Below are 16,498 nucleotides of genomic sequence, written 5' to 3' on the forward strand. Positions count from 1 at the left end.
ACATTTGTTGTGGTAGTGGGCAAAGGCATTAACAAGGATCTCATTCTCAACCCAGCTGCAAAAAAAGGAGGGGGAGGGGAGGGGAGGGGCTGTGACTGTCATCCTGCACTTCTGAAGTTGCCACTACACTACTGGTTGACGCTTCATAGAAAACCCATGCTGGGATTTCAGGTTTGTCCTCACAATTTGCAGTTTGATGGGGAAAGTCCGCACGGGGGGGGGGGGGGAACAGATGACGACTCTTGAAAAAGGTATGAACACTGGCTCCTGGAAGGGGGGTTGGGGGGGAACCCTCAGGCATACCTGTTGTTTTTTTTGCAGGGTCCGCATGATGTGGCAGAAAAACACAACCCCTTTATAGTAGAAAGATGCATCACTCTGGTTAAAGGAAGCAGACGCTGATGTTTGTGGTAGAAGCACCAAGTCCCCTTTTGCTACCCTTTTATACCTCCTTCTAAATCTTCAGAACAGAACAGTGAGAAGTAGGTGAAGCTGACTGCCCCAAGACAGGAAGTGAGCAAAAACAAGGCTGTTTTAAGTACACATGCTCAGAATATTTTCTTTTTTTAATCACTGCTGGCAAAATGTTCTTTACAGTTTACTGAGAGTTGTGAAACTGCACGTGTTCAAGGGGGTGTTGGTTCTTTGTAGTCCACAGACACCAGAAGACTTTTTTGTGGTACCTTTGGGGGGGGGGAAGTGGGGCTCTTTTTGGGGAACTGCAGTAGGGCCCCCAACCGCCTTAATCCGGCATTGCCCACAGCACCCTTGTCCTGGTACAGTTTGAGGCACCCACAGATACTCTTTTTAAGACGTAATGGATGCACATCATCCCATCTCATCAGCAGCATTTAATAGCAAAGACGAAGGCTTAGCTGCTGGTTCAAAAGAACAAGATTATACATTCCATGAAGTCTTGTGCAACAGACAATCTCACGGCCACCATCTCCGCGCAGAATAAGGCACTCGGGAAACTTAACAGGCATGTTTTAATGCAACTTTAATGAACCAGCAATGCTTCCCAGAATCCCTTTCTGCCCTGCTGCTAACATGTAAAGGACCCTAGATTCACCTTCGTTGCTAAAGAACAAAACTTGGTGATGGAAGTATACAGTCAAATAGAAAAATAGGTCACTAAACCTGAAATGCTTGTCCCAGGAGGCTGGGACTGAAAGTGGAAACGAGGTAATAAACACCTCCTCCCCCTGCGCATTGTCAAGCACAGAGAAAAACTGCTCACATCTTGCAGTACCCAGACTGGCTGTGCAGACTGAGAGGCTGCAGGCATGCAGGCACACATTCACATACATGCACCTGCTTTGACAACAAAAAGGCAGGGGGAAGCTTTTATTATAAATAAATAAATGCACTGCACACCACCCTGACCCTCATTAATTAGAGGGGTGTGCCTAGAAGAAGCATGGCAGCTCCTCCTGACGAGCCTTTTTTGAACAAAGGTGATGTGGAAGTTAGATGATGTCCAGTCTTTATTCATTCTGACAATGAGAATTCATCTCTGTCCTGACTGCAAAAAGTCTGTATCTTTTAAAAACTAGATTTCTTGTACTAGGGTGACAGAGCACTTTCATCCACTTTAATTGTGCAGCCCTAAATTTCCAGTATTGTATGCACTTGAAACAGATTACAGTCACAGTCTTGAAAAGATGCAATCATTCTAAAACATATTCTAACACCCCATACCCTCTCCTTAGCCAATTCACCTGTTAGGTGAATTTGTTAAAAACCTTCTGATAAATTAAAAGAGTCCAATTACTCAGCCAGCAGATTTTTTTAAAAAATTAAATTATGTTTAATACCAGTATTGACAAAAACAGCAGGTGGCAAGCACCATCTTCCAGGAAAGAATGCCACTTCCGAGATGATGCCTCCCAAAATGTGCGCATGCATCCTCTTAAAACAAAGACTGTTTGTTTTTCTTCAGAACTTGTGTTAAGATTTCTTTTATTGGGTGGTGGGTGGCCCAAGGTTGCCTCCGGACTGAGTATTTGAGGGAGGGATTCAGCTGCACACCAAAAATTTAGGCTTCCACAATTAAAGTGATTGAAAGTGCTTTAGCACAACATTCACTTTTTTGAAGAAGCAGAGAGCTGTATTGTATCCAGTGTTTGTCCTACTCTGAGTACGAACACGTTGGCTTCAACCCAGACTTTTTGCTGTTAGGAAAGTGAAGTGTGGGGTGAATGAATGATTAAACAGGAAGGATTATCAACACCCTGCAAGCAAATCATGATGAATGCAAGATGACTGCTCAGTGTCATATTATCTCCTCATAAACAAATCAGAATGAATGCTCAATACAGACTAACCTAGGGATATTCTCCCAGTTTCTTATTTTCCAGTCTTAAATTCAGTTATCCACATTTCCAAATCAGTTTGCAATTTTTTGAAAAACTAGGGGCTTTGCCCCTGCTCACTTTGCACGCCAACCCCTCCCCACACACAAAGACACACACACACACACAAAGGGACTGCCAACCCCCCCTCAGGGATTCCCAAACATACACACACCCAGGCAACTCCCCAAATAGCCACCCGGGCATTCACCACAGCCCCGTTTAGGCAGCTTATCAGCCCCCCACCTGCCCAGGGTGCTGCCGCCACCCCCCCACTTCAACCACTTACCTACTTCCTGCTGCTCACCCAACTCACCCCACCCCCCACTCATACGCCTGCCCCCTCACCCACCCCCTCAGTGCCACCCCACTCACCACCACCGACCCCTCTCATCCTTCCTTCGTTCACTCCCTCACCTTGCTGCCCCCATGTATGACAGCTTACAAAAATATTGCGCAGTTAGAAAAATCCTCATGAAAATTCTTTAGCGTTTTAGTGCAAATTTTTCTAACACACACAATTTTGTCTGCAGTTTTTACTAATGTAGACACTTTTGCAGGAAGGAAGTGGAAGTGGACTGCCTTCAAGTCGATTCCAACTTACGGCAGCCCTATGAATAAGGTTTTCATGGTAAGCGGTATTCAGAGGGGGTTTACCATTGCCTCCCTCTGAGGCTGAGAGGCAGTGACTGGCCCAAGGTCACCCAGTGAGCTTCACGGCTGTCGCTCAAGACACTTTTGCAAGCAACATCTAATATAATGCTTCTTTGTACAGTATGCTGTTTTCACTCATATAGCCATTTTATTTATTTGATTTATCTCCCACCCTTTCTCCCAGTAGGAACCCATTTTTTGCATATTTTCCCCTGATCCTGTCTACCAATTAATTTCCAGGGTCATTTCAAAGTGCTGGTTTTGAACTACAAAGCCTTAGACTGCTCAGGACCCCAATACTTCAAGGACCGCCTCTCCCTCTATGTACCAACCCGGACCCTGCTCTTGGAATCGGAGGCTCTTCTTCATGTCCAAAGGACAGCAGCAACTCAAGAACTGGGCTTTTCAGTCCTGGCTCCCCTGGTGCCATCATTATCCATCTTGAGGCAGCAGGCAAAAGCATGTCTCTTCTCCCAGGCATTCGCTTCTTAACTTGGAAGGCTTTTGGAGGGCTTCTGTTGTGTACTTCCTAAGAAGGGTCACTCCACCACCTTATGTACTGGTTTTGTGTTAAACTAATAAATTTAATAAATAAATAATATATGCATTTTTGTAATTCTCTGTTGGAAAGCTACATCGCAAAATTCGGATATGTGTGAATTTCAAGACAAGACATAATCAAACCTATACCTAAGCTTTTGTGCAGGCAAGCCTGGATGAATACTAAATTACCAGGCCATTGGGAGGCACTCCAGCTAGCACTTTGTACTTGGGTCTCCCTGGCTGGTCTTGAGGGCCTTGAGAGAAAAGTCAGGACCAAAAAATGCTGGTGGTGGTCCTGAGAAAGTGGTCAGATGGTGCCACCTGCTGGCCTACCCAGCCAATTTACCGGCCCTCTTGGCTCTAATTAGCCCCTTGGATCATCAACCCGCTGATGACTTGTCAGCACCGTGTTCCTAGAGGAGGACCCTGGAGGGCTTTGATTTGACTGATTACAAGGGACTCTTTTTCTGTCTGTTGTTTGCTTTGTTTTGCCTTGCCTCGGCTCCCACTATTACTAACAGATATACATAGGGATTGTGAAATATAACTCCTTTGACTGAGACCTGGGACAGCATCCAGCACTGATGTTGCCAGGAACTTCTCAGAATTCAAAAGCCCAGTCTACCCCAGTTCCTTCCAAGTTCCAGCCCACCACAGACACAGCACATCGAGTTCAGAACGTAAGAAGAGCCCTGCAAATTGGGCCAAAGGCCCATTTAATCCACCACCCTGATCTCTCAGTGTCCAATCAGACACCTCAGTGGGAAGCCTGCAAGCAGGATTTGAGCGCACCAGCTCTCTCCCCCACTTGTGATTCCCAGCAGCTGGAACTCAGACAGGCATACTGCCTCCGACAACGGAGGTAGAGCATAGCTGTTGTGTCTATTAGCCACGAAGAACCTTATCTTCCATGGATTTGTCATGGAGGGCCTGGGTCACTTGGATTACCAATTTTTTCAAGTTTAAAAGACAGAAACATATTTTACAGAGATGGAGGCAGTGATGCAGCCCTCAGGCCGCCTCATAAATGCATCAGACAGTCTGTGCGTTCTGAAGTGAACTCATGATCCGATCTGGGTCATGATCTGCTCAGTTTGAATCAGATGATTCCAACCTGAGCGCACTGGATTCCTGGTAGTCAACTGGCAAAGATTAAGATTTGGCAAAGATTTGCATTCCAGCTCTTGTGAAAGGGCTCCTCACCACCATGTGCAGGGAGCAGAGCACTCACAGTAATGAAGTATCTTCTGCTGATGCCTTTTAATTCCCCAAATGATTAATTTTCAGCGGATTAGAATCAGGATGGCTATTTAATTAACAGGAATGTCAAGTTTGCTTATGAGTCCTTTAAAAAGCCTCAGTGATTGACATATTAATATGTAAGAAATCAATTAGTGCTTCCCTCGCCCGCTCACACACACATTCACAAACCTTTCTCTCTAAGAATCGTGCCCACGCACAGAGTTGAGAATAAAGAAGCAAAGAAGCGCAGGTTTGGGGTGGAGCTGGTGTCTTGATGAAGCCCAGCAGATCTCTGACACAGGATTTGGGCAAATGCCATCCCTGCCCTGCTGTGCCTGCAGCATCTAGATGAGTCTGATACTGCCCAGCACAGGTACCTGGTTTTGTAACCTGAGAATGCCCATCATGGAAACGGCCCACTTGGGATCATGTGAGAAGAAGCTTCAGGGTTTCTGAGGCACATTTTCTTTTAGGGGAAATGCTCCTGATAATCGGACATAGATTAATATTTATTTATTATTGGTTTATTTATACAATTTATACCCTACATCTTATTCATTTTACTTATTTATTTATTTATTTATTTATTACATTTATATACCGCCCCACAGCCGAAGCTCTCTGGGCGGTTTACAGCAATTAAAAACAAAAACAGATATGCATCATCCATCATACAGCAATAGCAGGGTGGGGTAAAATCAGAACATAAAATAACCTTAAAAATCCCAATTGCAAATCAGAGCACTGCAGTCACTCCATTAGCGCAAGGATGTACATTTTCACAATGGATCCCTTCCCACTCTCCAAATCTCTTCCAGAGCGTGGGGGGGGGGCTAGAACATTTTGGGGGGTGAGGGGAAGAGAGGCGGCCTTCTGCTAGCAGAATACTTACTGAATTTGTTTGTTTGTTACATTTATAGCCCACCTTTCTTTTCATGAAACCCAAGGTGGCTCACATATGGTTCCCAGGCGGTCTCCCATTCAGGCACGGACCAGACCTGACCCTGCTTAGCTTCAGCAGGGGGCTGGCCTTATGTGCCTTCAGACCATAGCCGGAACCAAGTTACTGTACTTAACACTACATTGGCTACAAGCCCAGAACAGCTAAAAAGCAGGAGCAAATGGAATACCACCACAGGAGTGGCACCAGCAATATAAGAAATGCCAGTCAAAGTATCATAGAATAGTAGAGTTGGAAGGGGCCTCTAAGGCCATCAAGTCCAACCCCCTACTCAATTCAGGAATCAAAGCATTTCCGACGGATGGCTGTCCAGCTGCCTCTTGAAGGCCTCCAGTGTCGGAGAGCCCACTACCTCCCTAGGTCATTGGTTCCATTGTCGTATGGCTCTAACAGTTAGGAAGTTTTTTCTGATGTTCAGTCGAAATCTGGCTTCCTGCAACTTGAATCCATTATTCCGTGTCCTGCACTCTGGGACGATGGAGAAGAGATCCCGGCCCTCCTCTATGTGACAACTTTTCATGTACTTGAAGAGTGCTATCATATCTCCCCTCAGTCTTTTCTCCAGGCTAAACATGCCCAGTTCTTTTAGTCTCTCCTCATAGGGCTTTGTTTCTAGTCCCCTGATCATCCTTGTTGCCCTCCTCTGAACCTGTTCCAGTTTGTCTGCATCCTTCTTGAAGTGTGGAGACCAAAACTGGATGCATTTCTCAAGATGAGGCCTAATCAGTGCTGAATAGACGGGAACCAATACTTCATGCAATTTTGAAACTATTAATGCAGCCTAAAATGGCATTTGCCTTTTTTGCAGCCACATCGCACTGCTGGCTCATATTCAGTTTGTAATCAACAACAATTCCAAGATCCTTCTTACATGTCGTATTGCTGAGCCAAGTATCCCCCACCTTATAACTGTGCATTTGGTTTCTTTTTCCTAAGTGTAGAACTTTGCATTTATCCCTGTTGAATTTCATTCTGTTTGTTTCGGCCCAATGCTCCAGTCTATCAAGGTCCCTTTGAATTTTCTTTCTGTCTTCCATGGTATTAGCTGTGCCCCCCAATTTTGTATCATCTGCAAATTTGATAAGCATGCTCTGTACCTCCTCATCCAAGTCGTTAATAAAAATGTTGAAGAGCGCTAGGCCCAGCACTGAGCCCTGTGGTACTCCACTCGTTACTTCCGCCCAGTTTGAGAAGGAACTATTGATAAGCACTCTTTGAGTACGATTCTGGAGCCAACTGTGGATCCACCTGATAGTTGTTCCACCCACCCTACATTTAGCTAGCTTACTAATCAGAATATCATGGGGCACTTTGTGAAAGCTTTGCTAAAGTTGAGATATATTATGTCCACAGCATTCCCACAGTCTACAAGGCAGGTTACCCGATCAAAAAATGAGATAAGATTAATTTGGCAGGATTTGTTCTTCATAAATCCATGTTGGCTCCTAGTAATCACTGCATTTTCAAGGTGCTTACAGATGCTGCTCCAGAGTTTTTCCAGAGACTGATGTTAGGCTCACTGGTCTGTAGTTCCCCAGTTCCTCCTTCTTGCCCTTTTTGAAGATAGGGACAACATTAGCTCCAGTCATCCGGCACTTCACCAGTCCTCCATGATTTCGCTAAGATAATAGACAGCGGTTCTGAGAGTTCTTCAGCCAGTTCCTTCAATCCTCTAGGATACAGTTCATTGGGCCCTGGAGATTTGAACTCGTTCAAAGTGATTAGGCATTCCTTGAACATTTGTCTATCATTCTCAAGCTGCAATCCTGTCCCTTCATCTTCTACTTCAAAACCCTCTTTTGGGAGAAGACTGAGGCAAAGCAGGAATTGAACACTTCTGCCTTTTCTTTGCCATCTGTTATCATTTTGCCATCCTCATTGAGTAGCTGTGCCACCGTTTCTTTTCTCTGTCTTTTACTATGGATGTACCTGAAGAAAACTTTTTTGTTGCTTTTAGCATCCCTTGCTAGCCTCAGCTCATTCTCAGCTTTAGCCTTTCTGACGCCCTCCCTGCAGTCCAGACCTCAGAGTCCCATAAAGGCTTGCTGGGAAACTGGAGTTTCGAGCTGGTGCCAAAAGGTCATTCACATTGGCACCAGCTTTTCAAAAGGGAAGGCCATCCCATGGCATAATAAACCCTTTGCCCAGTTACTGCATAGCAGATTTCCCTTGCAAAAGATTAACAAGTAAGCAGAATGCCCTGCAAATGTCTAAGTCCCACGTTTTCAAGGCCGTTATTAGTACCACCTTGAATTTGGCTTGATAGTAAATTGTTAGCCAGTGCAGCTTCTTCAGGATCAGTGTAATGTAACCCTAAATGGCTGTACCTTCCAGCAGTCTAGCTGCTGCATTTTGAACTAGCTGCAGCTTCTGAACTGTCCTCAAGGGCAGCTCCACACAGAGTACACTGCAGCAATCCAGTCAGGAGGTTACCCAGTGTGCATGGGTCACAGTGGCCAGGCTGTCCCTGTCTAGGAACGTACAGCTGGAGCTGGTGAACCACCTGGAACTGGGAAAAGGGTTGCTGCTCAGGCCCCTTTAGTAACAATTTCTGCCAGGGTTAAAAAAGTAGAGGAGTAACACATCCTTTAACCCTCCTCCTACATATATCATCTTTTTTTCTCTCTTTTTAAAATAATTCTAGCTTGCAGTAATGAACTTGACTTCAGAACCTGGGAGTTGACCACCTGAAACGGATTCATCTGTTGCTGTTGATATAGATCTGTTTTAATATTATGTCTGCATTGATTAGTTTAGATTTATGGTTTTGAGTGGTTTTAATGCGACTCCTGTAAACCACTTGGAGGTCCTTTATGATGAAAGACAGTATAACAATGAAGTAAATAAATAAATAATCCAGGCAACAGGAGAGTATGTGTGTGAGAGAGATTTACTCTGGATTAATTAAGGCTGCAACGACACTCAGAATTGAAGTATCTGGGGCAATAGTTGGTAACAAAGTTCAGAAGTGTCACTGAATTAATCTGAGACTGCAAAATGGCATAGACACTGGCTCACCTAGCAATCTTGTAGGCACTTACCTAGGACTAAGTCCCATTGAATTCAGTGGGACTAACTTCAGAGCAGGATGATTAGACTGTGAGTGCTGTCAGCACCTTAGGGACTGTCGTATGAGGCAACAACCTGCATAATCCTGTAAAATACCCAGAGGACTGGTTTAAAGGGTAGTATAGAAATGGAATGACTAAATAAATAGATAGACTGTAGGTACAGAAATGTGAAATTCAGTGAGTGAATATGTGAAGTTAACATGAGGCTGAAGTGTGTTTTAGCATCTTAGCCAAGAGTCAGGCAATCATTTTCCCCCAAATGTTGAAGATTGTATAATTAAGTTAGTCATGCTCATCATAGCATGTGATTAAAGTGCAGGTCCAGATCTGTCCACTGGATTTGGCAGGTCTGTTGTTTTTCCAGGTCTGTGTTTGGAGAGCATTTTCAATGTCCAGACTCCAAAATGGTTCAAGCCATACAGTCCAAACCACAATATGCCTGCAGGAAGGTCTTTATGGAACCGAAGCCACTTCCAGATGATGTATTTAGTCAGCATTAATCCTAATTTCTTTGTGCAAAGTTTGCAGGAAGGAGAGACAATTATCCCACACTTTCCAGTGCATTTTCCCAGTAATTCCTTATCACAAAAAGACTGGTGGGGCGGGGATTTTGTTGACCAGGAACACCAAAGCAACTTCATTTGGGCAGTGTGAATTTCCCAGTGCGTGACAACCTCACCCCAAAACAGTGGCAGGCTCACAACTCAACGCCTGCCTTATGGCAACAAGTTTTCTTCTGACTCCAAATGTGCTCCTCAGCGAGGCAGACTCAGAACCGCAAGTCAAGGGCATCTGAGCCGTCTGAGTCTCCTTGTTCCTCCAGCAGGTGGTTTGCTTTGGATGATTTTATATATGTATGTCAGACTCTCTACTTGCCCTTCTTCAACCACCAAGGCTTCCAAATTAGCTCACATCAACTTAAAAGTACAATAGAAAAATAGAACAGCAGCAAACAAGAACAACTCTGTAGGAAGAAACAATAACACAGTAGAGTTTTTAAAAATCCATCATTAAGACTCAGTAAAATGTAAATGGACTGCCTTCAAGCCGATCCCGACTTATGGCGACCCTACGAACAGGGTTTTCATGGTGAGCGGTAGTCAGAGGGGGTTTCCCATTGCCTCCCTCTGAGGCTGAGAGGCAGTGACTGGCCCAAGGTCACCCAGTGGGCTTCATGGCTGTGTGGGGATTTGAACCCTGGTCTCCCAGGTCGTAGTCCAACACTCTAACCACTATGCCACACTGGCTCTCAGTTAAAACTCGGAGACATCTAAAAAGACAGGGTTTTTTAAAAAGTCTATTGTTATATATTATTATTATTATTATTATTATTTTTCCAAATTGGAACTCACGGCGGCTTCCAGATAAAAGACGCATACAATTAAAAACCTGTCAAAAATAAAAGCATATAATACATAAATGAATAAGTATAAACAGATATAATTAAAAAATGAACTCTAGTTTAAAATAGCATTAAACTGTTTCTAATAATTAAAAAACATAGTCATAAAATCAGAATAATTAAAAAATAAACTGGCAAGAACAATATAACATCCTTTTGGGCCTATCCTTGGCTGCCTTCGGAATCAAAGGCTTGCTGAAATAAGAAAATTTTTAACTGTTGGCGAAAGGACTGCAGGGAAGGGGTCATTCTTATCTCCCTAGGGAGGGAATTCCAAAGCCTAGGGGCCACCACCGAGAAGGCCCTATCTCGTATTCCCGCTAGTTGTACTTGTGCGGATGTAGGTATTGAAAGAAGGGCCTCTCCTGAAGATCTCAGGGCCCGGGCAGGCACATAGAGGGCAATGCAATCTGTCAAATAGCCTGGACCCAAGCCGTATAGGGCTTTATAGGTCAGCACCAGCACTTTGAATTGTGTCCGGAAACAAACTGGCAGCCAGTGGAGCTTTTTCAACAGGGGAGTTTTATGTACCTGTTTTCTATGTTATTATATTGTAAATGCCTTTGGGATGCCTCAGTTCAATAATAATAAAACAGCAGCAACAATAGGATTCTGTGGCTGGTGACTGATTTTATTTCAGATATATATCCAGTGTCTTGATACTGTCCAGTCATCTCGAGAGTTTGGCAACTGAGGTTTAACTTGGGATTGATAAAACTATTCTTATTTTTGACATGGCATTGTTTTTTTTTCTTTTGGTTGTATTAAAAATTAAAAATGTGAGTGGTTGTTGAGTGGTTATTTGCAGGTTGACTGGGTGAAGGTTAGTATAGTGGGTGCGTGATGTATTTGGGTGAACATGATGCTAGGCAGTCCAATGAACTACCATCATCTCAGTAGTTACAGGCAGTGGAAAACATTCTGGTTGGTAGGAGGGGTTGGTATAAGTGGATGAGAGTAGGTCAGAGGAACCTGCACTGCTTTCCCCTCTCTGACCCCTCTCACCATGTGGTGGTACCTGGTTGCTCTTCCATGGGTTCCCATCCCTGGATTTTAAATACAGTTCAGTGAGAATGAGCTGAGATTAGCAAGGGATGCTAAAAGCAATAATTAAACTTAATTCAGATACATCCATAGTAAAAGACAAAGAAAAGAAGTGGCGGATCAGCTATTTAGTGAAGATGGCAAAATGATAACAGATTTCAAAGAAAAGGCAGCTCAATTCCTATTTTGGTTCAGTTTTCTCCCAAAAGAGGGTCTATGACTCAGAAAGAGAATCTGAAAGAACTGGGCATGTTTAGCCTTGAGAAAAGAAGACTGATGGGAGATATGATTGCACTCTTCAAGTACTTGAAACGTTGCCACACAGAGGAGGACCAGGATCTCTTCTCGACCGTCCCAGAGTGCAGGACACGGAATAATGGGCTCAAGTTGCAGGCAGCCAGATTTCAGCTGAACATCAGGAAAAGCTTCCTAACTGTTAGAGCAGTATGACAATGGTAGTGGCTGCTCAGCTCCAAGTTTTCCTGGATGAACTGGACTATCTAGACCCTTTTCAATTGGGCTTCAGGCCCGGTTATGGGACGGAGACTGCCTTGGTCGCCCTGCTTGATGACCTATACTGGGCATCAGACTGGGGGAGTGCATCCCTGTTGGTGCTGCTGGACCTCTCGGCGGCCTTCAATACCATGGTATCCTTCTTGGCCTTCTAGCTGGGATGGGATTGGGAGGCACTGTTTTACGGTAGCTCTGGTCCTACCTGATGGGCAGGACTCAGAAAGTGGTGCTGGGAGACTACTGCTCGACCCCCTGGCTGTTGGCCTATGGGGTACCGCAGGGTTCCATTCTGTCTCCCATGCTCTTTAACATTTATATGAAACCGCTGGGAGAGGTCATCCGGAGATTTGGAGTGAAATGTCATCAATATGCTGATGACACTCTATCTCTCCTTACCATCTGATGGCAGGGTAGGAGTACTCAAACTGAAACTTAATCCAGACAAGACGGAAGTGTTGCTGGCCAAGGGAAAAACTGCCCCAGGGATAGGGTTGCAACCTGTCCTGGATGGGGTTGCACTCCCCTTGAAAGAGCAGGTACGCAGTTTGGGAGTTCTTCTGGATCCTACCCTGCTGCTGGAATATCAGGTGGCTGGGGTAGCCAGGAGTGCTTTTGGCTACCTCAAAATGGTCTACCAGCTGCGTCCATTCCTGGAAGCAGCTGACTTGGCCACAGTGACACGTGCACTGGTGACATCGAGGCTTGATTACTGTAACGCACTCTATGTGGGGCTGCCTTTGAAAACGATTTGGAAACTACAGTTGGTCCAAAATGCAGCAGCCAGAATGTTAACTGGAGCACGGCGCAGGGAGTGTATCACCCCTGTGCTTTATCAACTCCACTGGCTCCCAATTTGTTTCCAAGCCCAATTCAAAGTGCTGGTTCTGACCTTTAAATCCCTGAATGGCCTTGTACCAATGTACCTGAAGGACCGCTTATGCCCATATGTACCTGCCCGGGATTTAAGATCATCTGCCTCTAGTCTCTTCTGCATGCCTGGAGTGAAAGATGTTAGACTGACAGGAGAGAGCCTTTTCAGCTGTGGCCCCCAAGCTTTGGAATACCCTATCCCAAAAAGCCTGCTCTGCTCCCTCTCTGATGGTTTTCCGGAGACTTCTGAAAACGATCTTGTTCCGGAGAGCCTTTGGGAGGGACTGAAGGTAGAGCCTGATACTGATTTTATGCCTTCTATGTTAAATTTTACCTTTGTATTCCCTTTAATACCACCTCCTATATATGTGTGTGTGTGTGTGTTGTATTTTATGTATTTTAATTGTATTTTATATATTTTAATTTATTTTAATGTTTTTGTGATTTTTATTGTGTACAATTTTATTATGTACGGGCTTGGTTTTATTGTAAGCTGCCCTGAGTGCCCTATTATAAGGTAGGAGAGTGGGATAGAAATATTTTAAAATAAATAAATAACAACGATCTAGGAAGGTGGTCGGCTCTGCAATACTGGAGGTGTTCAAGAGGCACTTGTTGGGTATGCTTGAAGTTGGATTCTTGCACTGAGCAGTGGTTTGGTCTCAATTATACTACAGGCCCTTTCCAGCTCTACAATTCTACGATTCCAAAACCTCACTTATTCACCGCTTGATCATGGATGAGGGAGTGAACCTGGCATATATTATTGCTCATATTCAGCTTTCCTCATCATTACAGCATCAACCCAGGTCTGTGGTGTCAGGGGTGAGGGCATTGGGACAGGGACCGGTCTGTGTTAGGCCACAATGACAGAATAGGAATGGTGCTGGTATATACCGCCCACCTTGCTGCCTGTTAGCATCCTTGACTAAGCTGGCAGAGGCAGCTGGTGTTGAAGAAACCCTGGGCACCTCTCATGTCCGCCTCTGCTCCTGCTTCGGTTATTTTACGTTTAGACGTTTGGTGCCTACTTCCACGACAGAGGTGGTGGACCCTTTAGGATTGTCCACCTTTGGATGTCGCCTGTATGGAATTACAAACCTGTGTGTGCCACAGCAGGGGTAACTTTTTTCCATGGCATTTCCTACTAACTCAAACAAGTACAGTGGGACGTGACGTTGCCAGGAACTGGTACATGTTCTTTACAGGCTACTAACGAGAGCCAGTGTGGTGCAGTGGTTAACGTGCCAGGCTATGACTTGGGAGACCAGGGTTCAAATCCCCACTCACACATGAAGCTCACTGGGTGACCTTGGGCCAGTCACTGCCTCTCAGCCTAACCTACCTCACAGGGTTGTTGTGAGGATAAAATTGGGAGGGGGAAAACCATGTCTGTATGTCACCAGCTCCTTGGAGAAAAGGTGGGATATAAATGTAATAAATAAATAATAAATAACTGGGACACACAGTAATAGATATATGAAATAGCTGGAGGGTATGTCATAATCTCTGCCCATGTGCAGATGACATTTCTTTAAGGAAGCCAGCAAGAAGTTGGGCTGAATTAACTATAACCACTATATTAATTCAGTTTGTACAAACAGTGAAGGCCCAGTACAGAGACAAAGGCCGGTACACTAAAGGCTTTTGACAAAGCTGCAGCGGCACCAGGCGTAATGGACACACTGAGGCTGTGCAGGCTGGGAGAACCACTGAATACCAGTTGCTGTGGGACAACAGTAGGACAGAGAGATCGCCCACCTCATATCCTGCTTGTGGACGTCCCTTAGGCATTCTGATGGGAAACAGGATTGACTAGATGGCCTTTGGTCTGATCCAAGGCTCGTGTGATGTCCTTAAGCAGTGTTCTTTACACCCTGAGGGAGGGGGGGAAAGCAACATGGCAAAAGGGAATGGAATATATAGCCACACTGCTTATCACTATTCATGCAGCTAAACTGCCAACTCCTGGATCAGAAGCAATATGCCTCCGAGTACCAGTTGCTGGGAATCAAAAGGGGGGACAGGGCTGTTGTGCTCATGTCTTGCTTGCATTCAAGTCCTGCTTGTTCACAGGTGTCCCACTGGGGCACCTGGTTGGCCACTGTGAGAAGAGAATGCCTTTGGCCTGATGCACCAAGGCTTTGCTTAACGTCTTTCAAAAAAGAAAAAAAATTATTTAACAAAATTTATATACTGCTTGATTTGTAATAAAACCTCAAATACAACAGAATCCCTGAATCATTTGGGGGGGGGGAGTCAGCTTTTCACAAGCAAATTTTCCTAACTCAAATTTGCTTACCACAAAAATTCACATAGAAAACAAATCTGAGTCAGGAACATTTGCTTTGAAGACCCCCCCAATCATTTCAGCTTCCAAATGTTTGATCTCCCATAGAGCTGTGACATAATTTATCCTGGTTTTAACACATAATACACAGCACCACACGGCATAGCAGGTGCATGAATGGAAGATAGATGAGACCTCCCTGCCGACTTAATATATCAAAGCTGAGAATGACACAAACCATCTGAAACAGCTGCCGAGTGACATGACAAAGGCACACTGTTTAGTCTGGCTCTGGGAGTTTACAGCTTTGTTGGAAAGAGAAGCAAGAATAATTGCTATCGTTGCTGCAGACAAGGGATGCTTTCTTCACACACTGCTTGGTTTGAGAAGGAGCCTGGAGAAAATGGACAAGGACAGGATTGGTGTGATGGATATCCCTTAGAATTACCTCTGTTGGCCTTGGAAGGAATACCCCTTACAAGGTGTTTGTGAACGTATCTGCCATCTGTTTCCGCACATGAATTGTTTCCCTTACTCTGAAGGACCTTGTTTAGGACTATTTGTATGTCCTAAACATCCCTGAGAGTTTTATAGATGAGATGGGTTGAGATGCAGCTTGGACCCCTTTGCACACAGCACTGGTGCTTCTTAGCCGTAAGGATGGTAACAGGGAGACTGGGTTGCTGTTTCTCACCCAGGATAGGAGACAGGACAAAGTCATCCTGGCCATGATGCCCTAGACTGGTTTATTGCAAGGGGCTCCACGTGGGGCCACCTTTGCACTTTGGGAAGTGAAATAGGTCCAGAATGCAGCAGCAAGAATGCTGAAGGGCACTCGTTTAACGGATCTGCAAGTGTTAACATTTTGTTTCCAAGCACAATTTATTCTGCAAGTGATGACCTTTAAAACCCTAAAATGCTTAGGTCTGGGATATCTTAGGGAACTTTCTTCCATACCTTCCTCCTGATAGAGAAGCCCTTCTCCATGTCTCATCTATGTCAGAGCCCAGCTATAAAAGGAGGCTTCCCTCAGGTCACACTTACATTGTGGACTTATTTGCCCCATGCGGCTTATGGTATTTTGCTGTATAGAAAAACCTTTTCCTTAGGCATGCGCTCTCTCTCTCTTAATCTGACAGATACATTTTTGTTCAATGCTTTTGTTTTAAACTGCTACACTTGTCTCTGTCAGTTCTCTCACTTTTCTAATGTTAGTTCTCTACATTTCTGCAGCAATCAGCGGATTTTTTAAAAAATCCTCATGAAAATTCTCGACCATTTTAGTGAGAATTTCTTCAAGTAAACACCTTTTTGTAGGCAGTTTTGACAATGGTACACATTTTTGCAAGCCATTTCTTATGCCTTTTTCCATGTTATTTTCACTCATATATTCATTTTTACTTTTACTTTCACTTTCTCCTAATATATGCATTTTTGTAAATATTGTTTAGTTGGCAAACTGCATTCCAAAATTCTAATAAATGCGAATTTTGAAGGATGGCTGTGTTTCGGCTCTCAAAGTTTCAGAAAGTGCAAATTTGATAAATTCTGCTT

At 44.4% G+C, this 16,498-nt stretch overlaps 1 long non-coding RNA gene across 1 annotated transcript; it reads left to right on the plus strand.

Moving 5' to 3' along the window:
* Window positions 1–328: 328 nt before the first annotated feature.
* On the plus strand, window positions 329–3,565 carry LOC133370399 (uncharacterized). Its single transcript, XR_009759122.1, has 3 exons — window positions 329–513; window positions 2,915–2,985; window positions 3,249–3,565. It is a non-coding gene; the product is annotated as an uncharacterized LOC133370399 (long non-coding RNA).
* Window positions 3,566–16,498: the final 12,933 nt, after the last annotated feature.

This window comes from Rhineura floridana, chromosome 15 (assembly GCF_030035675.1).
Source record: "Rhineura floridana isolate rRhiFlo1 chromosome 15, rRhiFlo1.hap2, whole genome shotgun sequence".
In the NCBI taxonomy this organism is placed as follows: Eukaryota; Metazoa; Chordata; class Lepidosauria; order Squamata; family Rhineuridae; genus Rhineura; species Rhineura floridana.